The sequence below is a fragment of the Phyllobates terribilis genome, unplaced genomic scaffold (assembly GCF_046119375.1).
Source record: "Phyllobates terribilis strain yellow unplaced genomic scaffold, ASM4611937v1 Scaffold_9__5_contigs__length_417890890, whole genome shotgun sequence".
Lineage (NCBI taxonomy): Eukaryota > Metazoa > Chordata > Amphibia > Anura > Dendrobatidae > Phyllobates > Phyllobates terribilis.
In genome coordinates, this window is record NW_027362769.1 from 292,065,754 (window position 1) to 292,092,886 (window position 27,133).

A 27,133-nucleotide genomic window follows, 5' to 3' on the forward strand; every position below is an offset into this window, starting at 1 on the left:
TATTTTAAACAGATATATTTGTGTCTGAACAGTCAGCGAGACACTCAAAATGTTTTTTTCATGGAAAAAAGGCAAAAAAGTGGATAATTCAGAGATTTGATCTGTGGAACTGCAAAACCACAGTTCTACTTATCTGACTTACCGCAGACTCTTTTAAACAGATATATTTGTGTCTGAACAGTCAGAGAGACACTCAAAATGTTTTTTTATGCAGAAAGATGAATTACACCCATATTTGAACCGTGGAAGAGGAGAGCCACAGTTCTATTTCTCTGGCCTACACCAGAATCTTTTAAACAGATATATTTGTGTCTGAACAGTCAGCGAGACACTCAAAATATATTTTTTTATGCAAAATGGTGGATTACACCCAGATTTGAACCGTGGAAGAGGAAAACCACAGTTCTAGTTATCTCGCCTACATCAGACTCTTTTTAAACAGATATATTTGTGTAAGAACAGTGAGCGAGACACTCAAAATGTTTTTTTTATGCAAAAAGCTGGATTACACTCAGATTTGAACCGTGGAACAGGAAAACCACAGTTCTAGTTATCTCGCCTACATCAGACTCTTTTTAAACAGATATATTTGTGTCTGAACAGTCAGCAAGACACTCAAAATGTTTTTTTTTATTGAAAAAAGGCAAAAGTGGATAATACAGAGATTTGAACCGTGGAAGAGGAAAACCACAGTTCTAATTTATTTGGCCTACACAAGAATATTTTAAAAAGATAAATTTGTGTCTGAACAGTGGTGTTGAGCCACCCCAGTAGTGTTTGAGTTCGTTTCGGTAATCGAAAACCCGTATGTACGCCGAACACCGTTAAAACCAATGGCAGGCAAACAAAAACACATAGAAACACATAGAAAATACTTTCAAAGGTGTCCAAAAGCTGACAAACTGCTCAGAAGACACAACTAACACATGGAAAAGTGACAAGTACATATAGTCATGCAAAAAGAAAAGAGGTGGAGGAATAAAAGGAGGTGGAGACACAGATATAGGCATGTCATGCCCTTCTAAAATCAAGAAAGGCTGGAGTAAAAATCTAAAATCAGCCTACCAACACCCAGACGTCGTGACAAGAAAATTAAAAAAAGAAATATCTTTAGGTAGAATGGCGGTTCCATTCAGAGCTCTTTCCTTACAAGACGTAGTGGTATCCCCGTTGTGAGTTGTGCCAAAAACGGAACCCAGTACATTTGGACTAATTCACCATTTGTCATATCCAAGGGGCAGGTCAGTAAACGACAACATCGACGCGGAACCAAGTACAGTAGTATATACTGTACATCCTTTGACAAGGCAATCAGGCGGATCAAGAAGTTGGGAAGGGTCACCCTAATGGCCAAAACAGACATTGATGCGGCATTCCGGTTACTTACTACCTGTGCCTCTGAATAGTGTCCACCTATTGGGCTGCTTCTGGGAAGGAGCATACTATATAGATCGCTGTTTGCCCATGGTGTGCTCCAGATCCTGCTCACTATATAAGGCGTTTAATGGCTTCCTCGAATGGGTTGTAATGGACGTTTCTAAGGGGGCACATATTATCCATTACCTCGACAACTTCTTATGCCTGGGCCCAAAATATTTGCCACAGTGTGAATACACGCGGTAGTCCACCTGTGAGAAGGAGAGAGCTGGAGGGAGAGCGGACACCACAGAGCCGAGAGGTTAGATGGAGAATGGAAGAAGGAAAGAGGGCGAGGGAGGTAAGGGAGTACAGTGGAAGGCCGACCTGAGCTCCCCCACATTCTTGCTGGCGGGGAACAGCCCTGGGAAGAAAAGCCGCTTGCGCATCCCTTTTAGGTTACGGGCGCGAGCGGGCAGAGGGACTACGCTGGAATGCCAAGCCGACACAGCCAGTCCGTTCCTGCCAGTGCAACCTCCGTGTCGCCTGGTTTGTGCCAGATCTGCGGTGGACCCTGACGGCCAGCCCCCCTCTCTCAATACTGGTGCCTGTCTGCTGGTGGGTAGAGGCCCCCCGCGGTGGGGGGGAGTAACATCTGCAGAAGAAAGACCATCTTCCAGCCAAACTAAGATGTCTACTTCTTTTCGTGGACAATGTGATACGATCCCTTTCTTATGGACACGCCCATCGCTACAAATTCCAGCTGAGGCACAAAAACAGCAGGTGCTTCAACGTATATCAAGTGCTCCTTCAAGTGGGCTCTCCTCCACCCCAACATCACAAATACTCCAGTCCTCAGAGGTGTCACCCCAATCGCACTTGCTTCCTCACAGCTCCCAAGTCTCCAGTTGGCCATCTGAGTATGGGGTAACACAGATGGTTGAGTCTGCACAGCTGTTTACTCATACTATAGCCTGGGAAACGGAGGTCTCATCCAGTGCTTCTGTTAATCCAGACGAGGAAATGATCTGCACTGATGCCCAGAACCTTTATGAGTCAGATCCAGGACCAGATGAAGAAGGTTCTGAGCATAATGGATACCCTCGTTCCCAAACTGTAACTCCTGTTGGTGGAGACATTGATGAAGACGATGATGAGACTCAAATACCTGATTGGAGCGACAACTTGACTTTTCGGTCAGGGCAGGAAGAGGTTGGCTCTGAGGACGACGAGTGTGAGAACACACAGGGTGATGATGATGAGGCTGGAGATCCCACTTACTGTCAACCCACAGTCAGTCAGTCGATGAGGTCAGCAGAGGTGGAGGAGGAGGATGTGACTAGCCCAGGGGATGGGGATGACTCGGTACCCGGGGCTTTGCCTGGCCTTTGGGATGTCGCGGTGGTCGGCTCCCGGGCCCATACCCTGGGGTCAGTCTTTAAAAGGGTGGATAATTGTTAATTTTATAAGAGTTCATAACGCCACCTGTGGTATCTGGTGAGAAGCACCAGCGCTGCAGTTATCCACTGAGGCCGGTGATAAGGCAGCTCGATGGTATAGCTCCCCACAGGTGGAGCTAGGCCTCAGAAAAGCGTATGCAGGGGGAATGCAGGACAGGCGAGACCCAGCTGGGTCAGAGCAAGAACGGGAACGGACACGGTAGTCACTTCAGTACCTTTTACTGGTGGAAATTCAGGCACATCCTGAAGCACTGTAGGGTGAAGGGTGCATATCAGGATCCTCCCCAATGAGCGGGTGTAGGGCCTCCTGTTTCTTGCCTCTGCGTAGTAAGTTTCTGACCAGCCTGGAGCTAGGCCTAACTTTGTCTCTGTCCTGCGCTGGCTGACCTTGTTGTAGGGCCTTGTCTTGGAGTTCACGCTCCCAGTATGCGGGGCCTAAGCATCTCCTGACTCTGTAACGTATCAGCACCTTAGCAATCCTAGGACTTGTAGTTCTCCAGGGATTCCGGTTATGCCTTACTGGGTCATAGAGATCCCGATAAGCTCGGATCCGGTGTCTGGTAAATGCTTCGGGGTGAGCAGGTTAAGCTCCTCTGCCCCCTATGTACTAACTCTCCACTCGCCTTCGGCCTACTCAGGCCCTCACTAGGCTATACACAATAATGGCAACTTGCCGCGCTTCAACGATCTCATGGCGCCAGCACACCTTAAGCTCTAACTGGGCTCCCTGAATCTAGCTAACAGGAGCCTCGTGTTCCACTGCTGAACTATTAACTGAGTTCTCTAGACTAGACTGAGCTCCACAGCAGACTGACCTCTCTTAGGCTTCTCTACTGCAGGAACTCTTCAGAGGAACTGAACTGCCTAGCTCCACCTTCCCTATTTATATCCCTAACGGGCTCCCACTTCTGGTCTGAGATGCAAGGTGGAGATGTGTGAATGTTTATGGGGGCCTCTTGTGGAGGATTTCATCAATGCACTCTTCTAGGATCTGTGATACCAAGCGCAGCTGGGCGTCACAAATGCTATTGACGACGAGGTTAGGTTGCGCCTTCCTCGACAGAGACGGAGTACTGGAAGCACATCAACAACTGCATCCTCAACCAAAACTCTGTCTCTGACCACAAGTCGTAGTGGCTCTTCAGGTCGCATGGGCTCTAAGCCTTGCATAGCCTGGGAATTTTTTCAGATCGTTAAGGATGACTCAACTCGTGTTATCTGTAATATTTGTCACCAAAAGTTAAGTAGAGGCCAAAAAATCCATAGTTTGAGTACTTCATGCATGAACCGTCACATGGATATGAAGCATAAGTTGCAGTGGGAAGCTCACTGTGCTACAATGCGGCCTAGCGGGCCGTGCCAACCACCGTCTGCCCCATCTTGTGCATCCGTGGCCGTTTCATCCTCTGTGACTTGCGGGACAGCAGTCACACATGTTTTTGGACGCAGACCTGCCACCTCTTTACCCGCAACAGCCATTGTGATAGGCAGGTCATCATTTCATTTGGAAGTGGAAACACCAGCTGGTGTTGACCGCTCTCCGACATCGAGAGCACCACCTTTGGATCAAGGCAGCCTAACATGTCCACCTGCATCTTCCTCACAGACCGGCAAGTTTGCCGGGGACACCCTACTCAACCCCGTCTAAGCACAACAGCCAGCCCTCGGTCCCTCAGATGTGGACAAGTAAAAGACCATTTCCTCCTAACCATGACAAAGCTAAGAGGTTGAATTTCACCATCTGCAAGCTGTTGGCTACAGAAATTCTGCCTTTCCGCATGGTGGACACAGAGGATTTTTGAGACCTTATGTCCGTCGCAGTGCCCCAGTACCAGATGCCCAGTCAACACTACTTCTCAAAGAAAGGTGTGCCTGCTCTCCACCAGCATGTCGCACACAACATCACCGCTTCTTTGAGAAACTCTGTGTGTGACAGGGTGCATTTCACCACAGACACTTGGGTGAGTAAGCATGGACAGGGGCATTACATGTCGCTGACTGGGCACTGGGTAACTATGGTGACAGCAGGACAAGGGGCTGCTGTCCAAGTCTTGCCGTCCCCACGAGTTGTACGTCAATCCTCTTTATCTAGAAGTTCCTCCACTGCTTCTGCCTCCTCAACCTCCTCTCGGTCTTCCACCTGCACCCAAAGCCTGTCTGGTAATGCCACCTGCTTTCTAACTGCGCAGAAGGAATCCTGCACACCTCCTTACAATGCTGGCAGCAGGGCTCAACGTCATCAGGCGGTGTTTACTTTGAAATGTCTGGGAAATGTGAGTCACACAGCTGAGAAGTTGTGGTCAGCTCTGGAGACTCAGTTTCATGAATGGTTGTCTCCACTGGACCTGCAACCAGGGAAGGCCGTGTGCGACAATGCTGCAAACCTGGGTGCGGACTTTTGCCGAGGCAATGTCACACACGTGCCTTGTATGGCTCATGTGTTGAACCTGGTTGTCCAGCAATTTTTAGCCCACTATCCCGGACTAGATGGCCTTCTCCACAGGGCACGGTCGCTGTGTGCTCACTTCCGCCGTTCGCATCCCGCAGATCAACAACTTGCATCTCTACAGAAGTCGTTGGGCCTGCCAGTTCACTGGCTGAAATGCGATGTGCCGACATGATGGAATTCAACTCTGCACATGTTGCAGCGACTGTGGCAGCACCGACAATCCCTGGTGCAATACATTCTGACGTATAGCCTGGGCCAATGAGATCCAGAGGTGGGGCAAATCACACTGCAGGAGTGGTCTCAGATCAGGGACCTATGAAGTTGACGCGCCCCCCTGGGCCGTGGGGTAACCGAAGCCGGGCCGGTAGACACTGGGGGTTGTAGTCACTGTGGCGGCGACCCGGTCTGTGACCCAGGGTGGTCAATCCAAGGGTAATTTTTATATATGGGTTTTATAATGTCCGACTACGACACCTGTGGAGAGCGGCCAAAGGGGCCGCCACTGCGGAACAGTCCTCTGAAGCTGGTGGTTTTGCAGCAATGGTATTATTACTCCCCACAGGAAGAGTGTAGCTTCAGGGCAGTGTGGGTGGATGATGGTGGTTGTAGTGCAGGGAGTCAGTAATGAACACAGAGTCCGTGTGATGCAGTCCCAAGATCTTTACTCACAGTTGTTGCAGTCCAGATTATAGTTACCAGAGCAATCTCCCCCGTCGTGCTGTGCGTACTGAGTGAGGGGCTCAGTCCACCCCCAGGTAGCTCCGGAGTACTTAGCAGGACCCCCTTCTGTGTGTCCTTTCTCTGGCCTTCTCCCTGCACCTCACACCCAGCGACACTTCTATCCGGTATCCTCGGGCCTTGGCGGGCGACGTGTGTTCCGTCCCCTGGGTCTTATGTGGCTACCTTCTAAGTGAGACTGGTGTGGACTTTGGCCTGCAGTACATGAAATGCTGCAGCCTCTGGTTTCTAGTCGAGCCTTGCTGTTTCTCCGCTAGTTGAGGGACCGGTTCCCCTTATCTGGCCTGACCCCTCTACCTCATGGTAGCAGCGGACGTACGGGTGGTCTTCTGCACGGCCCGTACCCCTAGGGTCCCTTCGGTTCCTGGAGCCTTCCTGCTCCCACTCCGCTCTTCTCTCCTTCAGTCCTGGGCCTCCCAGGCTAGACCCGCCTCCGGAGCAGAGCTCATGCAGAGCCTCTGCTCCTGTCACTTCTCCTCCTCTGACTGGCTTGCTCTTTCTAAGATGGCTTCCTATTGATACTCTCCCTGTCATGTGCTACCCTAAGCTTCTTTCTCCACCCACACCCACTACATAGGACCCTCCCACCAGCTAGAGACCTGGGACTGTGCTCTCCCTTAGGAGCAATCTCACCCTACCCCCACTGCGGGTATGTGTTGGATGCAGGTGTTAGGGTCCCGAGCCATACTCCATCCTTACCTGAGGGTGAGATACCACACCACTGGGTGAGATGCAGTACCTCTGTGGCGACTGAACCCTCAGGGGCGCCACACACCCTTCTGCACAGTTTTGAAATGGCGACGAAGATGTTTAGTCCTGACGATGCCATTATCAGCATGACTATTCTTGTGATTTACATGCTGGAGCACACGTTAAACAGAATTCAGAGTCAGGTGGTGGGACAAGAGGAGGTGGAAGAAGTAGAGGAGGAGTCGTATGCGGAAGGGATAACATCTCCAAGGTCCAGACGGTCGACAGTTCCAAGGCGGCAGGCATGGGAGGGTGGGGGAGAGGGATTAACCAGGGCGGATGGTAGCAGACAAACTGTTGAGGAAGGTGCATGAGCCGAGGAAGAAGTTGAGGACGAACTGGCGATGGGCATGTAAGACTCATCAGATGAGGGAGACCTTGATCACATTTCTGTTGTGTGAGGTAGGGGGGAGAGGGCAGAGGTAGGAAGCATGATTCTTACCTCGCTACCAACACAACAAGGACTTGTTCCTCCTGGATGCGCAAGACACATGAGTGCCTTCTTGCTGCACTACCTGCAACATGACCCTCGGATTGTCATAATTCGAAGTAATCCCGACTACTGGGTTGCCACACTGTTAGATCCCCGGTACAAAAGTAAATTTTCCAAAATAATTCCTGCCATAGAAAGCGATTCACGCATGCAGGAGTATCTGCAGAGGCTGTTGCAGAATCTTACATGTGCTTTTCCACAAAACACCAATGGTGCACGTAGTGAATCTCACAGTTCTAACTTGCAAACCGTGGGACTGTCGAGTCTTCATCACTCAAACCTTAACAGTAACACAGTATCTGCTGGTAACAGCAATTTTGTGGAATCGTTTCACCACTTTTTTAGACCATCCTTTGCAAGGCCACAGGAGAAAAGAAGTCTGACACATAGTCAAAGCATAGAGAGGATGGTACAGGAGTATCTCCAAGTGAACATCGAAGCTATGACTGTGTCACTGGACCCTTGCTCATTTTGGGCTTCCAATCTGGAAAAATGGCCGAAGCTCGCCACTCACGCCTTGGAGATCTTGTCATGCCCTGCAGCCAGCGTTCTCTCTGAAAGTGTGTTCAGCGCTGCTGGTGGTGTGCTGACAGATAAGCGCACGCGGCTGTCCACTGAGAATGTAGACACTCACGTTCATAAAGATGAACAAATCATGGAACCGCATGGACTTTTCTAGCACTGTGTCATCCTGGGGAGACTAAAAGCTTGAGGATTTGGTAAAGTCACCTCACCAACTGTTTTAAGCAACTCTGGGGCAATTGATGCCACTTAAGTCGTGTCTGTGCCACAATTTTTGGAAAAAATGGAGACTCTTTTTGGAGTCCCCTTGCTGTGTTTTTCGTGACGTTGGCATCATTAATTCCAGGTGGGTTGGGTTGCTCCCCCCCCCTTTTAACTGTAAGAAACTACATTCACTATGGCTTGGAGTAACACAGATGGTTGAGTCTGAAGATCTTGTTTACTCAGATGTCTGCTCCAAAGCTTCAGTGTTTGCTAGTCAGCGTAGAATTTTTAACTGCATCTAGGCTAGGCAATACTTTGGGCGTAGTAGCCCAGCTGCGAAGCAAGCTGCACCGCCTGTGTATCTAATAAGAATTTTTAAATGTATCTAGCCTAGGCAGACTGTGGGGACCCCCAACCAAACCCAGACACTGAGACCCCCTACCGCCCCCCTTTCCTTGACAATACAATAATGTAACTCTTACAACTGGATGGGTGAGGATCGGTCACAGCTTTATTAACTCTTTATACTCATTCCATTAGAAAGGCATTTTATTTCTAAAATAATTCAGCTTGTTGCAGCATGCCCTGGGTCTCCACACCGGCAAGTTGGCCAACAAGTGTGACTCTCCAACATGTCCTTTCTATTTCCAGGCCATGGAGGATCATGTGTACTCGTGTGCAGGACTCTGACCCCCATCCATAATCTTAACGCTTGCTCCACTCCATCCTGGTGTCCTGACAGGAAAATGTCCAGTCCAATATCCATTAAGTGAACACTGTCGGGCCGTATGAGGCCTGCTTTATCTCCTTCCACTTGTCGGTGTTGTTTCATTACACCGCCTCTGTCTCTTCTAAATTTTGCCATCCGAATATTTATTACCCGCCTTGTCCGTTCGATGGCCGTGATGTCTCGCGCACCTTGCCATACCGCTATCAGCACAATCTCTGACCATACTATAGTTAGTTTTGTGAAAAATTCTCTGAAGCGCTCAGTGTCTAGTTTCATTATTGCCATTAGTTATGCGCTCTTGTGATGACCTAGGTCGTTTCCCTGGGGCCTGTATAACTAAGATGACCGGACCTCTTGCCTCTCTCCCTACCTTGATTACCTTCATTAGTACCTGTGGCAATAGCAGGCCTCTAATACCTCTCCAGTTGAAATATGTGTTATGAAACTCTATTTTCCTCCTGCCTGGGCGGACTTTCGCCCTTTTTTCTGCCCAATATATATGCGAGTGGACTATCACCCACACTGTTGGCTTAGCGTCACCTGTAAAAGAAACAAACCATGCTAGGATAACAAGTCTGGTCTTATGTATCTCGCCAAACACGTGGATCACCATCTCCCTATCCTCTGAACTTCCGTTTCTGACAGACCTGCTCTTGCTGCTTCCGTGGCCGTGCCTATGCGGAATGAGTGTGTCCCATAATCTTTGGGGTGGTTCCCTGCCGATGTTATGCATTTATTAAATATAGCTTGGAACTGGTATCTTGATAATGGCATTCCATCAATGTGTGATAGGAAGAAATTACTTTGTGATCTGATGGTTATATATGTTTTTACTATTGTTACCCGACTCAGTGTACCGTTTGTGGGTTGTAGAAGTACCCAAGTGCCCCTGCCCGCTGGAACCGTTTTCGATTGGCGTATGCCTAGACGTATTGCATTATTGGCTATGACTATGTCCTGGTGTAATAAGCCTCCACTGGTGGTAATTTTGAATTGAGGGACTAATTCGCTTATGCATAGCACCCCAAAGAAGGTGATCGCAAATGCAGTAGATAGTAGTGTTGCTTCAAATTGTGAGTGTCATGTTAATGGTGTTAGGGATATGATGTGAGAAATCAGTTTTAGTGACTCGGGACGGGACGTCTACACTCCTGACTTGGCTGACCCCTTTTCCACCCTTTTATTGATTGTCTGATGATGAATCTCTTTGTCACATCTCCCCAATTCAGTAGTTGGAAGTGAAATACTACTCCGGTCAGACACCGCTGCGCTGACGCCCCTGATATGCCCCTCATCATTCTATGGTGACTTGTAATCTGGCTTGTTCACATTGGTCAACCCGTCTGCCTGCTACTAGTCGTGTCCACTCTTCCTATGCCTTACCGTATGCTTGCCACGTCGATGGGTCAACTGACGCTCTGATTAATGGCATCAACTATTCGCCACTAGATCCCATAAGGAGGGTGGGCAACTGTTGCCCGATGGGTGGGCGTTGGGGAGGAGCTCTGTGAAAATCTGCCAATTGAATTGTGATAAAGCGTTAGCAGCAGCTTTAGACCCCTCAGCATTGTGGCTAGCGCGGACCCATACATTGTGTTTTAGGCACAGGAATGCTAGCAGGCATAGACGGGAGAGACGATGATGCCATCTTATTAATGCAGTGCGCTAGGCTGGTGTTTTTTGTTATGAAGTGTTTATTTTTGTTAGCCAGGAGCGCGCCCCATATTTCTATTACTACCAATATTGGGAAGAAAAATTTTTTTCCGGGCTAGATGCAGCTAAAAATTATTATTAATTCCAAAGCTGGTGCAGCTTAGTATAGATGGCCTAATGCAATGAGTACCACACACTGCTTCTATGCCCAAAATTATTTTCCAGGCAAGATGCAGCTAAAAATTATTAGTAGTTTGAAAGCTGGTGGAGCTTAGTATAGATGGCCTAATAGAATGAGTACCACACACAGCTAATATGCCCAAAATTAGTTTACAGGCAAGATGCAGCTAAAAATTATTTTGAATTTGCAACCTGGTGGATGTTAGAATAGATGGACTAATAGAACAACTCCCACACACTGCTACAAGCCCAAGCCCAAATATTTTTTCTGAGCTAGATACAGATAAAAATGATTTTGAATTTGCAACCTGGTGGAGGTTAGTATAGATGGACTAATAGAACAAGTCCCACACACTGCTACAAGCCCAAGCCCAAATACTTTTTCAGAGCTAGATGCAGATAGAAATTATTTTGAATTTGCAACCTGGTGGAGGATAGTATAGATGGACTAATAGAACAAGTCCACCACACTGATACAAGCCGAAGCCCAAATATTTTTTCAGAGCTAGATGCAGATAAAAATTATTTTGAATTTGCAACCAGGTGGAGGCTAGTATAGATGGACTAATAGAACAAGTCCACACACGTCTACAAGCCGAAGCCCAAATATTTTTTCAGAGCTAGATGCAGATAAAAATTATTTTGAATTTGCAACCTGGTGGAGGTTAGTATAGATGGACTAATAGAACAAGTCCCACACACTGCTACAAGCCGAAGCCCAAATATTTTTTCAGAGCTAGATGCAGATAAAAATTATATTGAATTTGCAACCTGGTGGAGGTTAGTATAGATGGACTAGTAGAACAAGTCCCACACACTGCTACAAGCCAAAATATTTTTTCAGAGCTAGATGCAGATAAAAATTATTTTGAATTTGCAACCTGGTGGAGGTTAGTATAGATGCACTAATAGAATGATGCTATGGTCAAAAGGTTTTACTTCACTAGGTGCAGTAAAAAAATTGGTATTCTATACACAGGTGGTGTAGCTTGCAACACAGATAGGCTACTCCACTGACTAACACACACTGCAAGAGGCCAAAAAGGATTTGCTTTGCTAGATTTAGCCAAATGCTGTGAAAAAAACTTGCACAGCACTAAAACAGACCTGCCTGGCAAAAAGTAATAGGAACTGATGTAAGCTAGCCCTCAAAAGGACTGCAATTACAATTAATCTTTACTCCCAACCTATCTATTTAAGAGCACAGACCTGCCTGATAAAAGTGATAGGAACTGATGTAACCTAGCCCTGAAAAGGACTGCAATTACAATTAGTCTTTACTCCCAACCTATCTATTTAAGAGCACAGACCTGCCTGTTAAAAGTCATAGGAAATGATGTGACCTAGTCCTTAAAAGGACTGCAATCACTATTCCCTACTCCCAAGCTATCTGTAGATTTGTGCGAAAATTGGCTTGAAATTAACAAAGTATAGCGCACACAGCAACAGCGGTGCCGTCTAACACGCAGCTGCAGCAGTGAGAAAATGGTGGCGACGGGGAAAATGGCTGGGTCTTATAGAGCAAGGACATGTGACGTACACTGCTAATGACACATGCCCTTGCTTGTGTGAAAAAAAGCAGTCTGCTCCGTGCGTGCGCTGCTGATAGGCTGACAGATTGCATCTCCCCACTGTAAATGCGGGAAAGAGAAAAAAAATGGAGATCTTCATTATTTATGCAGAGATCCATTCCCTGCCCCTCCCCCCGCCCCGCTGTACACTCAAACTGCGTATTAGCATTAATTTTCAGCATTACTGAGAAAAAATCCAGTTATGATTTTGGTGCACGAACAGTTATCGAGCAAAACCTCGAACAGCCGAATTTTTTTCAAATTGTTCGTGTTCGCCGAACGGCTTAAACACCGCCCAAAACAGCTCGACGTTGAGATTGGCGAACAGTTCGAGTCGAACACCGCTCATCTCTACTGAACAGTCAGAGAGACACTCAAAATGTTTTTTTTTATGGAAAAAAGGCAATAAAGTGGATAATGCAGAGATTTGGACTGTGGAAGAGAAAAACCACAGTTCTAGTTATCTGGCTTACACCAGACTCTTTTAAACAGATATATTTGTGTCTGAACAGTCAGCGAGACACTCAAAATGTTTTTTTTTATGCAAAAAGGTGGATTACATCTACATTTGAACCGTGAAAGAGGAGATTCACAGTTCTAGTTATCGGGCCTACACCAGAATCTTTTAAATAGATATATTTGTGTCTGAACAGTCAGCGAGACACTCAAAATGTTTTTTTTACTGAAAAAAGGAAAAAAAGTGGATAATACAGAGATTTGAACCGTGGAAGAGGAAAACCACTGTTCTAGTTATATGGCCTACACCAGACTCTTTTAAGCGGATATATTTGTGTCTGAACAGTCAGAGATACACTCAAAATGGTTTTTTTTTATTGCAAAACGGGAAAAAAGTGGATAATACAGAGGCTTGAAACATGGAAGAGGAAAACCACAGTTCTAGTTATCTGGCCTACACAAGACCCTTTTAAACAGATATATTTGTGTCTGAACAGTCAGCGAGACACTCAAAATGTATTTTTTATTGAAAAAGACAAAAAAGTGAATAATACATAGATCTGAACCGTGGAAGCGGAAAACCACAGTTCTATCTCTCTGGCCTACACCAGAATCTTTTAAACAGATATATTTGTGTCTGAACAGTCAGCGAGACACTCAAAATGTATTTTTTATTGAAAAAAGGCAAAAAAGTGAATAATACAGTGATCTGAACCGTGGAAGCGTAAAACCACAGTTCTATTTCTCTGGCCTACACCAGAATCTTTTAAACAGATATATTTGTGTCTGAACAGTCAGCGAGACACTCAAAATGTTTTTTTTTATTGAAAAAAGGCAAAAAAGTGGATAATGCATTGATCTGAACCGTGGAAGAGGAAAACCACAGTTCTAGTTATCTGGCCTACACCAGCATCTTTTAAACAGATATATTTGTGTCTGAACAGTCAGCGAGACACTCAAATTTTTTTTTTTTATCGAAAAAGGGCAAAAAAGTAGATAATACAGAGATTTGAACCATGGTACTGCAAAACCACAGTCCTAGTTATCTGGCCTACACCAGATTCTTTTAAACAGATATATTTGTGTCTGAACAGTGAGGGAGACACTCAAAATGTTTTTTTTTTTTATGCAAAAAGGTGGATTACACCTAGATTTGAAAGGTGAAAGAGGAAATCCACAGTTTTAGTTATCTGGCCTACACCAGACTCTTTTAAACAAATATATTTGTGTCTAAACAGTCAGCGAGATACTCAAAATGTTTTTTTTTATTGAAAAATGGCAAAAAAGTGGATAATACAGAGATTTGAACCGTGTAAGAGGAAAACCACAGTTCTATTTATCTGGCCTTCACCAGCATCTTTTAAACAGATATATTTGTGTCTCAACAGTCAGCGAGACACTCAAAATGTTTTTTTTTTATTGAAAATAGTCAAAAAAGTGAATAATACAGAAATTTTGACTGTGGAACTGCAAAACCACAGTTCTATTTATCTGGCTTACACCAGACTCTTTTAAACAGATATATTTGTGTCTGAACAGTTAGCGAGACACTCATAATGTTTTTTTTTTATGCAAAAAGGTGAATTACACTCAGATTTAAACCGTGAAAGAGGAAAACCACAGTTCTATTTATCTGGCCTACACCAGACTCTTTTTAACAGATATATTTGTGTCTGAACAGTCAGCGAGACGCTCAAAATGTTTTTTTTTATTGAAAAAATGCAAAAAGTGGATAATACTCAGATTTGAACCATGGTACTGCAAAACCACAGTTCTAGTTATCTGGCCTACACCAGACTCTTTTAAACAGATATATTTGTGTCTGAACAGGCTGCGAGACACTCAAAATGTTTTTTTTTTATGCAAAAAGGTGGATTACACACAGATTTGAACCGTGAAAGAGGAAAACCACAGTTCTAGTTATCTGGCCTACACCAGACTCTTTTAAACAGAAATATTTTTGTCTGAACAGTCAGCGAGCCACTCAATATGTTTTCTATGCAAAATGGTGTATTACACCCAGATTTGAACCGTGGTAGAGGAAAACCACAGTTCTTGTTATATGGCCTACACGAGAATTTTTAAACAGATATATTTGTGTCTGCACAGTCAGCTAGACGCTCAAAATGTTTTTTTTTATTGAAAAAAGGCAAAAAAGTGGATAATACAGAGATCTGAACCATGGAAGAGGAAAACCAAAGTTCTAGTTATCTGGCCTACATCAGACTCTTTTAAACAAATATATTTGTGTCTGAACATTCAGCGAGACACTCAAAATGTTTTTTTTATGCAAAAAGGTGGATTACACCCAGATTTGAACGTTGACTGAGGAAATCCACAGTTCTAGTTATCTGGCCTACACCAGACTCTGTTTAAACGGATATATTTGTGTCTGAACAGTCAGTGAGATACTCAAATTATTTATTTATGCAAAATGATGGATTACACCTAGATTTGAACCGTGGAAGGGGAAAACCACAGTTCTAGTTATCTGGCCTACACCAGAATCTTTTAAACAGATATATTTGTGTCTGAACAGTCAGCGAGACACTCAAAATGTTTTTTTCTATTGAAAAAAGGCAAAAAAGTGGATAATACAGAGATTTGAACCGTGGAAGAGGAAAACTACAGTTCTAGTAATCTGGCCTACACCAGCATCTATTAAACAGATTAATTTGTGTCTCAACAGTCAGCGAGACAATCAAGATGCTTTTTTTTAATGAAAAAAGGCAAAAAAGTGGATAATATAGTGATTTGAACCGTGGAACTGCAAAACCACAGTTCTCTTTATCTGGCTTACACCAGACTCTTTTAAACAGATATATCTGTGTCTGAACAGTCAGTGAGACACTCAAAATGTTTTTTTTTTTTATGCAAAAAGGTGGATTACACTCAGATTTAAACCGTGGAAGAGAAAAACCACAGTTCTAGTTATCTGGCCTACACCAGACTCTTTTAAACAGATATATTTGTGTGTGAACAGTCAGCGAGGTTCTCAAAATGTTTTTTTTTATTGAAAAAGGGCAAAATATTGGATAATACAGAAATTTGAACCGTGCAACTGCAAAACCACAGTTCTAGTTATCTGGCCTACACCAAACTCTTTTAAACGGATATATTTGAGTCTGAACAGTCAGCGAGACACTCAAAATGTTTTTTTTTTATGCAAAAAGTTGGATTACTTAGAGATTTGAGTCATGGAAGAGAAAACCACAGTTCTAGTTATCTTGCCTGCACCAGAATCTTTTAATCAAATATATTTGTGTCTGAACAGTCAGCGAGACACTGAAAACATATTTTTTTATGCAAAAAGGTGGATTACACCAGATTTGATCCATGGAAGAGGAAAACCTCAGTTCTAGTTATCTGGCCTACCCCAGATTCTTTTTAAACAGATATATTTGTGTCTGAACAGTCAGTGAGACTCTCAAAATGTTTTTTTTATACAAAAAGGTGGATTACACTCAGATTTGAACCGTGGAAGAGAAAAACCACATTTCTAGTTATCTGACCTACACCAGACTCTTTTAAACAGATATATTTGTGTCTGAACAGTAAGCGAGACACTCAAAATGTTTTTTTTCATGCAAAAAGGTAGATTACAACTACATTCGAACTGTGAAAAAGGAAAACCACAGTTCTAGATATCTGGCCTACACCAGAATCTTTTAAACAGATATATTTGTGTCTGAACAATCAGCGAGACACTCAAAATGTTTTTTCATTGAAAAATGGCAAAAAAGTGGATAATACAGAGATTTGAACCATGGAAGAGGAAAACCACAGTTCTAGTTATCTGGCCTACACCAGACTCTTTTAAACAGATATATTTGTGTGTGAACAGTCAGCGAGGTGCTCAAAATGTTTTTTTTTATTGAAAAAGGGCAAAAAATTGGATAATACAGAAATTTGAACCGTGCAACTGCAAAACCACAGTTCTAGTTATCTGGCCTACACCAAACTCTTTTAAACGGATATATTTGAGTCTGAACAGTCAGCGAGACACTCAAAATGGTTTTTTTTATGCAAAAAAGTTGGATTACTTAGAGATTTGAGTCATGGAAGAGAAAACCACAGTTCTAGTTATCTTGCCTGCACCAGAATCTTTTAATCAAATATATTTGTGTCTGAACATTCAGCGAGACACTGAAAACATATTTTTTTATGCAAAAAGGTGGATTACACCCAGATTTGATCCATGGAAGAGGAAAACCTCAGTTCTAGTTATCTGGCCTACCCCAGATTCTTTTTAAACAGATATATTTGTGTCTGAACAGTCAGCGAGACTCTCAAAATGTTTTTTTTCATGCAAAAAGGTAGATTACAACTACATTCGAACTGTGAAAGAGGAAAACCACAGTTCTAGATATCTGGCCTACACCAGAATCTTTTAAACAGATATATTTGTGTCTGAACAATCAGCGAGACACTCAAAATGTTTTTTCATTGAAAAATGGCAAAAAAGTGGATAATACAGAGATTTGAACCATGGAAGAGGAAAACCACAGTTCTAGTTATCTGGCCTACACCAGACTCTTAAACAGATATATTTGTGTCTGAACAGTCAGCGAGACACTCAAAAATCTTTTTTTTATGCAAAAAGGTGGATTACAAAGAAATTTAACAATGGAAGAGGAAAACCACAGTTCTAGTTATCTGGCATACACCAGAATCTTTTAAACAGATATATTTGTGTCTGAACAGTCAGTGAGACACTGAAAATGTTTTTTTTTAAGCAAAAAGATGAATTACACCTATATTTGAACCGTGGAAGAGGAAAACCACAGTTCTATTTCTGTGGCCTACACCAGAATATTTTAAACAGATATATTTGTGTCTGAACTGTAGTGTTAAGCCACACCCGTAGTGTTCGAGTTCGACTCGGTTCGTCGAACACCCGTATGTTCGCCGATCTGTTCGTCGAACACCATTAAAACGAATGGCAGGCAAACAAAAACACATAGAAACACATAGAAAACACCTTCAAAGGTGTCCAAAAGCTGACAAACTGCTCAGAAGACACAACTAACATATGGAAAAGTGACAAGTGCATATAGTCATGCGAAAAGAAAAGAGGTGGAGGAGTAAAAGGAGGGGGAGACACAGATATAGGGATGTCATGCCCTTCTAAAACCAAAAAAGTGCGAAGCCGACACAGCCAGTCCGTTCCTGCCCGTGTGACCTCCGTGTCGCCCGGTTTGTGCCAGAGCTGCGGTGGACCCTGACGGCCAGCCCCCCTCTCCCAATACTGGTGCCTGTCCGCTGGTGGGTTGAGCGAGCCCCCCTGTGATGGAGGCAGGTCTAATCTTTAAATCCTTTTACAAGGATCTATTGAAGGGCAAGTCTCATGCCAGCAGCCGCGGTAATTCCAGCTCCAGTAGCGTCCACTAAAGCTGCTGCAGTTAAAAAGCTTTTATAAAGATCAAGCTTGGCAGTCCACCGCAAGGCGTCCTACCGCCAGTCCCAGCCCCTGTGCCTTGGAGTGCCTCCCCAATGCTCTTCACTGAGTGTCCCGGTGGCCCGAACCAATTCCTTTGAAAAACTTAAGTGTCCAAACTACAGGTGGTGTAGCTTGCTTAACATCTGGGATAATCCGCTGACTAACAGACACTGCTACTAGGCACAAAGTATTTCCTGGGCTAGATGCAGTTAAAAATTAGTAATTGGATACTCTCGTTGGATGCTGAGAAAGCACATCATAGAGTCTCCTGGCACGCCATATATATATAAAAGCCTTGTCATAGCAGCAGACAAGTTTTTGAAGCTGCTGGTGCCTCCAATGTCCCCCGAACAACAAGATGCAGGGTCCCTCAGGGGTTTGCAGCTGTGCGTAAGCCATCCTGTCGACCTCCTCTATCCACTGTACACAAGCAGGAATGGCTCCAGTGGGCCAAACAATACATGATGACTGACTTCAAAACTGTTTTGTTCACCGATGAGTGCCGTGCAACGCTCGATGGTCCAGATGGATGGAGTGGAGGATGGCTGGTTGATGGACACCCCATGCAAACACGGCTACGGCGCCAACAAGTAGGAGGTGGAGTAATGTTTTGGGCTGTAATCATGGGGAGAGAGATTGTCGGCCCCTTTAGGATCCCTGAAGGGGTAAAGATGAACTCCATAATGTATGTGGAGTTTCTCAAACAGCACTTCCTGCCATGGTTCAAGAAGAAGAACCGTGTATTCCGCAGCACGATCATTTTCATGCATGATAATGCACCGTCTCATGCTTCACATAACACATCTGCATCTCTGGCTGATATGGGCATAAAAGGGGACAATCTTATTGTGTGACCCCCATGCTCCCCTGACCTCAACCCCATTGAGAACCTCTGGAGCATCATCAAAAGGAGTGTCTATGATGGCAGGAGGCAGTTCACATCTGAGCAACAGCTCTGGGAGGGTATTCTGACCTCATGCAAAACAATTGAAGCAGAAACCATCCAAAACCTGACAAATTCAATGGACGAGAGAGTTCAGAAGCTCCTTTCGAACAAGGGGTCCTATGTGCAAATGTAACATCAACTAGAATAAAGTTTTGAGTTGAAAACTGTTTGATTTCAGTTTCTAGTAACCTGCTAATGCTTATAATTTCAAAAATGACCAATTTTTGGTCTTTATAAAAATTAAAAGGTTGATCGAAGAGTGTGGGGGATCTAAGAGTGTGGCAACCCAGTAGTCAGGATTATTTCGAATTCTGACAATCTGAGGGTCATGTTGCAGGTAGTGCAGCAAGAAGGCACTCATGTGTCTTGCGCATCTAGGAGCCTCAAAATTATTTTCCGGGCTAGATGAAGCTAAAAATTATTATTAATTTGAAAGCTGGTGGAGCTTAGTATAGATGGCCTAATAGAATCAGTACTGCAAACTGCTACAAGGCCCAAATTATTTTCCAGCCAAGATACAGATAAATATGATTAGTAATTTTAAATCTGGTGGAGTTTAGGATAGATGGCCTAATAGAATGAGTACTGCACACTGCTACAAGGCCCAAATTATTTTCCAGCCAAGATACAGATAAACATGATTAGTAATTTTAAATCTGGAGGAGTTTAGTATAGATGGCCTAATAGAATCAGTACTGCACACTGCTACAAAGCCCAAATTATTTTCCAGCCAAGATACAGATAAACATGAATAGTAATTTGAAAGCTTAAAACGGTTGGTGAGGTGATTTTAACAAATCATCAAGCTTTTACCCTCCCCATGATGACACAGGGGTAGAAAAGTCGTTTCGGATCCATGATTTGTTCATCTTTATGAACGTGAGTCTGTCTACATTATCAGTGGAGAGCCACGTGCTCTTATCTGTCAGCACACCACCAGCAGCGCTGAACACACGTTCAGACACAACGCCGGCTGCGGGGCATGACAAGATCTCCAAGGCGTAAGTGGCGAGCTCCGGCCATTCATCCAGATTGGAAGCCCAAAAAGAGCAAGGGTTCAGTGACACAGTCATGGCTTTAATGTTTACTTGGAAATACTCCTGTACCATCGTCTCTAGGCGTTGACTATGCGTCAGACTTCTTGTCTCCTGTGGCATTGCAAAGGATGGGCTAAAAAAGTGGTGAAATGATTCCGCAAAATTGATGTTACCAGTAGATACTGTGTTTCTGTTACGTTTTGAGTGCTGAACACTTGACGGTCCCACGGTTGGCAAGTTGGAACTGTGAGATTCACTACGTGCACCACTAGTGTTTTGTGGAAAAGCACATGTAAGATTCTGCAACAGTCTCTGCTGATACTCCTGCATGCGTGCATCTCTTTCTATGGCAGGAATAATTTCTGCAAATTTACTTTTGTACCAGGGATCTAACAGTGTGGCAACCCAGTAGTCAGGATTATTTCTAATTCTCACAATTCGAGGGTCATGTCGCAGGTAGTGCAGCAAGAAGGCACTCATGTGTCTTGCGCATCCAGGAGCACCAAGTCCCTGTTGTGTTGGTGGCGAGGTAAGAATCATGCTTCCTTCCTCTGCCCTCTCCCCCCAACCTCGCACAACAGAAATGTGATCAAGGTCTCCCTCATCTCATGAGTCTTCCATCAGTTCGTCCTCCAGTTCTTCCTGAGCTCCTGCACCTTCCTCACTAGTTTGGCTGCTACCATGCACCCTGGTTAAACCATCTCCCCCACCCTCACATGCCTGCTACCTTGGTGCTGCTGACAGTCTGGACCTTGCAGATGTTAGCCCTTCCGCATACAACTCCTCCTCCTCTTCTTCCTCCACCTCCTCTTTTGCCACCACCTGACTCCGAATTCTGATTAACATGTGCTCCAGCATGAAAATCACCGGAATAGTCATGCTGATAATGGCATCGTCAGCACTAAACATCTTCGTCGCCATTTCAAAACTGTGCCGAAGGGTGCATAGGTCCCTGATCTGAGACCACTCCTCCAGCGTGATTTGCCCCACCTCTGGATCTTGTTGGCCCAGGCTATATGTCAGAACGTATTGCACCAGGGCTTGTCGGTGCTGCCACAGTCGCTGCAACATGTGCATAGTTGAATTCTACCTGGCAGGCACATCGCATTTTAGCCGGTGAAGTGGCAGGCCAAACAACTTCTGTAGAGATGTAAGTCGCTGAGCTGCGGGATGCCAACGGCGGAAGTGAGCACACAGTGACCATGCCCTCTGCAGAAGGCCATCTAGTCTGGGATAGTGAGCTAAAAATTGCTGGACAACCAGGTTCGACACGTGAGCCATACAAGGCTCATGTGTGACATTGCCCCGGCGAAGGGACGCACCCAGGTTTGCAGCATTGTCGCACACGGCCTTCCCTGGTTTCAGGTCCAGTGGAGACAACCATTCATGAAACTGGTTCTCCAGAGCTGACCACAACTCCTCAGCTGTGTGACTCACATTTCCCAGACATTTCAAAGTAAAAACTGCCTGATGACGTTGAGCCCTGCTGCCAGCATAGTAAGGATGTGTGCAGGATCCCTTCTGCGCAGTTAGAAAGCTTGTGGCATGACCAGACAGGCTTTGGGTGCAGGTGGAGGACCAAGAGAAGGTTGAGGAGGCAGAAGCAGTGGAGGAACTTTGAGATAAAGAGGATTGACGCACAACTCGTGGGGACGGCAAGACTTGGACAGCAGCCCCTTGTCCTGCTGTCACCATAGTTACCCAGTGCCCAGTCAGCGACATGTAACGCCCCTGTCCATGCCTACTCTTCCAAGTGTCTGTGGTGAAATGCACCCTGTCACACACAGAGTTTCTCAAAGAAGCGGTGATGTTGTGTGCGACATGCTGGTGGAGCGCAGGCACACCTTTCTTTGAGAAGTAGTGCCGACTGGGCATCTGGTACTGGGGCACTGCGACGGACATAAGGTCTCGAAAATCCTCTGTGTCCACCAGGCGGAAAGGCAGCATTTCTGTAGCCAAGAGCTTGCAGATGGTGAAATTCAACCTCTTAGCTTTCTCATGGCTAGGAGGAAATGGTCTTTTACTTGTCCACAACTGAGGGACCGAGGGCTGGCTGCTGTGCTTAGATGGGGTTGAGAAGGGTGTTCCCGGCAAACTGCTGGTCTGTGAGGAAGATGTGTGGCACCCCAGGGGTCTTTTTACCACAGTAATAGAAATATTACGTCTGAGAGCAAGTGGGATGTTTCTCTGGTCAGGAGCCCTAAGCATGCAACACCGCCCGCCCAGACCTGGGAGGAGAGGAATCTGCCCTTATAAACTTGGTCTGGGGTGGGATTAGGTCAGTCAGAGCCTGGAGAGGGAAATCAAGTACTAGGAGCTCTGTAGGAGCAGGAGCGAGTGCCAGGGGCTGGAAGCTAGATAGCTCTCCCTGGCTGAAGACATTAAGACCGGACACGGAGTCCGAGGCTGTGGGGACATCCATGTCCAGCAGCAGAATCCAACCGGCAGGGGATTACATGTCCTCTGTCCAGAGAAGCCCGGAAGCACGGTCACAAGGAAGGGACCAGCACCGCCATCGTGAAGAGGAGGCTAACAGAAGGCCCCAAGTCACCAGCCATACGGGTGAACACCACACGGTATACTCAGGGACGTGGGCTACTTCTACCTGCACACAGCAAGGTAGCCAGGAAAGAGTACAGATAGACGGGGAGGCCTACAACTACACCTGGCCAGGGGAGATCCTGCTAGCTCTCAGACTGACCAGGCCTCTACTGCTAGCCAGTACTCCTGGGAGGGTCTGCTTTATAACATCAGTAAAGACCCTGAACTGCACTGGATGGACTCTGAGTTATTCCTGCTGCGCTCGTGCACCATCACTCCCATCATCCACACTAACTGCCCTGAGGCTATACTCCTCCCGTGGGAAGTCATCCCGTTCTTAGCTGCACACACAACACTGGCCTCAGCGGTCTGCCTTGCAGCGGCGGTCCCCACTGACCGCAATCCACGGGTGCCGCATAGTCGGACTATTATCTCAATAATAAGACTGCCACTGAATTGACCACCCTGGGCACGGACCGGGTCAGCGCCACGGAGACTACAACCCCCAGCGATCCGGCCCCAGGCATTCCCTGCATAACACAGGCCCAGGGGGCGCGTCTACTTTGGCGTAGTCGGCTGGATTCAAACCAACCCTCCCCAACGGGTATTGCGTGCATGAAAAAAGACTTTTGCACGTACCTGAGAGAAGTTTCCCACCGTCCGGAGTCGTTTCCCGCCATTGGACGCCATCTTGGGTCATTTCCCGCCATCTTCTGCCGTCTTCCCGCCATCCGCAGCCACTTCCCGCCATCGGACGCCATCTTCGGGTCGCTGCGCGGGAAGAAGAGGGGCATGGACGCCAAAAGCGCGCGAGATCCGAAGCTCCGCCCACGCGCTGACGCTGCGCAAGGTCCTGGAAGGGAGAGGGAGCGACGCTGACGTCACAGGAGCGCGACGCAAGGTCCTCGACCCCGACGATCGACTGCAGAGCCGCGGCCTACGGAAGAAGAGCATCGCAAGGTAGGCCACGGTCCACTAGGGGGAAGGAGGATGTCGGATACCGAGGGGAGCTCCACCGCCACACCGGTTGCCAGCGCAACCGCTGCTGCGATCATGCCATTCACCATGCCCTATATCCCGGGGGCAACCTGGCTACTAGAGATGAGCGTTGTTCTACTCGAACTGTTCGCCAATCTCAAATTCGAGCTGTTTTGGGCGGTGTTCGAGCCGTTCGGCGAACACGAACAATTTGAGAAAAATTCGGCTGTTCGAGGTTATGTTCGATAACTGTTCGTGCACCAAAATCATAACTGGATTTTTTCTCAGTAATGATGAAAATTAATGTTAATACGCAGTTTGAGTGTACAGCGGGGTGGGAGGAGGGGCAGGAGATGGATCTCTGCAGGAACAATGAAGATCTCCATTTTTTTTTCTCTTTCCCGCATTTACAGTGGGGAGGTGCAATCTGTCAGCCTATCAGCAGCGCACACACGGAGCGAAGTGCTTTTTTTCACACAAGCAAGGGCATGTGTCATTGGCAGTGTATGTCACATGTCCTTGCCCTATAAGACCAAGCCATTTTCCCCGTCGCCACCATTTTCTCACTGCTGCAGCTGCATGTTAGACGGCACCGCTGTTGCTGTGTGCGCTATACCTTGTTAATTTCAAGCCAATTTTCGCACAAATATACAGATAGCTTGGGAGTAGGGAATAGTTGTGATTGCAGTCCTTTTAAGGACTAGGTTACAGCATTTCCTACGACTTTTATCAGGCAGGTCTGTGCTCTTAAATAGATCGGTTGTGGAAGTAAAGACTAATTGTAATTGCAGTCCTTTTCAGGACTAGGTTACATCAGTTCCTATCAGTTTTTGCCAGGCAGGTCTGTGCCAGTGCTGTGCAAGTTTTTTTCACAGCATTTGGCTGAATCTAGCAAAGCTAATCCTTTTTGGCCTATTGCAGAGTGTGTTAGTCAGTGGAGTAGCCTATCTGTGTTGCAAGATATACCACCTGTGTATAGAATACCAATTTTTTTACTGCACCTAGTGAAGTAAAATCTTTTGGGCATAGCATCATTCTATTAGTCCATCTATACTGACCTCCATCAGGTTGCAAATTAAAACTAATTTTTATCTGCATCTACAGTACTTCTGAAAAAATATTTGGGCTTCTAGCAGTGTGTGGGACTTGTTCTGTTAGTCCATCTATACTGACCTCCATCAGGTTGCAAACTGAATATATTTTTTTCTGCATCTACCTCTGAAAAAATATTGGGCTTCTAGCTGTGTGTGGGTCTTGTTCTATTAATCCATCTATACTGACCTCCATCAGGTTGCAAACTGAATATATTTTTTTCTGCATCTACCTCTGAAAAAATATTTGGCCTTCTAGTAGTGTGTCGGACTTTCTCTATTAGTCCATCTATACTGACCTCCATCAGGTTGCAAATTAAAACTAATTTTTATCTGCATCTACAGTACCTCTGAAAAAATATTTGGGCTTCTAGCAGTGTATGGGACTTGTTCTATTAGTCCATCTATACTGACCTCCATCAGGTTGCAAACTGAATATATTTTTTTCTGCATCTACCTCTGAAAAAATATTGGGCTTCTAGCTGTGTGTGGGTCTTGTTCTATTAATCCATCTATACTGACCTCCATCAGGTTGCAAACTGAATATATTTTTTTCTGCATCTACCTCTGAAAAAATATTTGGCCTTCTAGTAGTGTGTCGGACTTTCTCTATTAGTCCATCTATACTGACCTCCATCAGGTTGCAAACTGAATATAATTTTTTTCTGCATCTAGCTCTGAAAAAATATTTGGCCTTCTAGTAGTGTGTCGGACTTTCTCTATTAGTCCATCTATACTGACCTCCATCAGGTTGCAAATTAAAACTAATTTTTATCTGCATCTACAGTACCTCTGAAAAAATATTTGGGCTTCTAGCAGTGTGTGGGACTTGTTCTATTAGTCCATCTATACTGACCTCCATCAGGTTGCAAACTGAATATAGTTTTTTCTGCATCTACCTCTGAAAAAATATTGGGCTTCTAGCTGTGTGTGGGTCTTGTTCTATTAATCCATCTATACTGACCTCCATCAGGTTGCAAACTGAATATATTTTTTTCTGCATCTACCTCTGAAAAAATATTTGGCCTTCTAGTAGTGTGTCGGACTTTCTCTATTAGTCCATCTATACTGACCTCCATCAGGTTGCAAACTGAATATAATTTTTTTCTGCATCTAGCTCTGAAAAAATATTTGGCCTTCTAGTAGTGTGTCGGACTTTCTCTATTAGTCCATCTATACTGACCTCCATCAGGTTGCAAATTAAAACTAATTTTTATCTGCATCTACAGTACCTCTGAAAAAATATTTGGGCTTCTAGCAGTGTGTGGGACTTGTTCTATTAGTCCATCTATACTGACCTCCATCAGGTTGCAAACTGAATATATTTTTTTCTGCATCTACCTCTGAAAAAATATTGGGCTTCTAGCTGTGTGTGGGTCTTGTTCTATTAATCCATCTATACTGACCTCCATCAGGTTGCAAACTGAATATAATTTTTTTCTGCATCTAGCTCTGAAAAAATATTTGGCCTTCTAGTAGTGTGTCGGACTTTCTCTATTAGTCCATCTATACTGACCTCCATCAGGTTGCAAATTAAAACTAATTTTTATCTGCATCTACTGTACCTCTGAAAAAATATTTGGGCTTCTAGCTGTGTGTGGGACTTGTTGTATTAGTCCATCTATACTGACCTCCATCAGGTTGCAAACTGAATATATTTTTTTCTGCATCTACCTCTGAAAAAATATTTGGCCTTCTAGTAGTGTGTCGGACTTTCTCTATTAGTCCATCTATACTGACCTCCATCAGGTTGCAAATTAAAAATAATTTTTATCTGCATCTACAGTACCTCTGAAAAAATATTTGGGCTTCTAGCTGTGTGCGGGACTTGTTGTATTAGTCCATCTATACTGACCTCCATCAGGTTGCAAACTGAATATATTTTTTTCTGCATCTACCTCTGAAAAAATATTTGGCCTTCTAGTAGTGTGTCGGACTTTCTCTATTAGTCCATCTATACTGACCTCCATCAGGTTGCAAATTAAAACTAATTTTTATCTGCATCTACAGTACCTCTGAAAAAATATTTGGGCTTCTAGCAGTGTGTGGGACTTGTTCTATTAGTCCATCTATACTGACCTCCATCAGGTTGCAAACTGAATATAGTTTTTTCTGCATCTACCTCTGAAAAAATATTGGGCTTCTAGCTGTGTGTGGGTCTTGTTCTATTAATCCATCTATACTGACCTCCATCAGGTTGCAAACTGAATATATTTTTTTCTGCATCTACCTCTGAAAAAATATTTGGCCTTCTAGTAGTGTGTCGGATTTTCTCTATTAGTCCATCTATACTGACCTCCATCAGGTTGCAAACTGAATATAATTTTTTTCTGCATCTAGCTCTGAAAAAATATTTGGCCTTCTAGTAGTGTGTCGGACTTTCTCTATTAGTCCATCTATACTGACCTCCATCAGGTTGCAAATTAAAACTAATTTTTATCTGCATCTACAGTACCTCTGAAAAAATATTTGGGCTTCTAGCAGTGTGTGGGACTTGTTCTATTAGTCCATCTATACTGACCTCCATCAGGTTGCAAA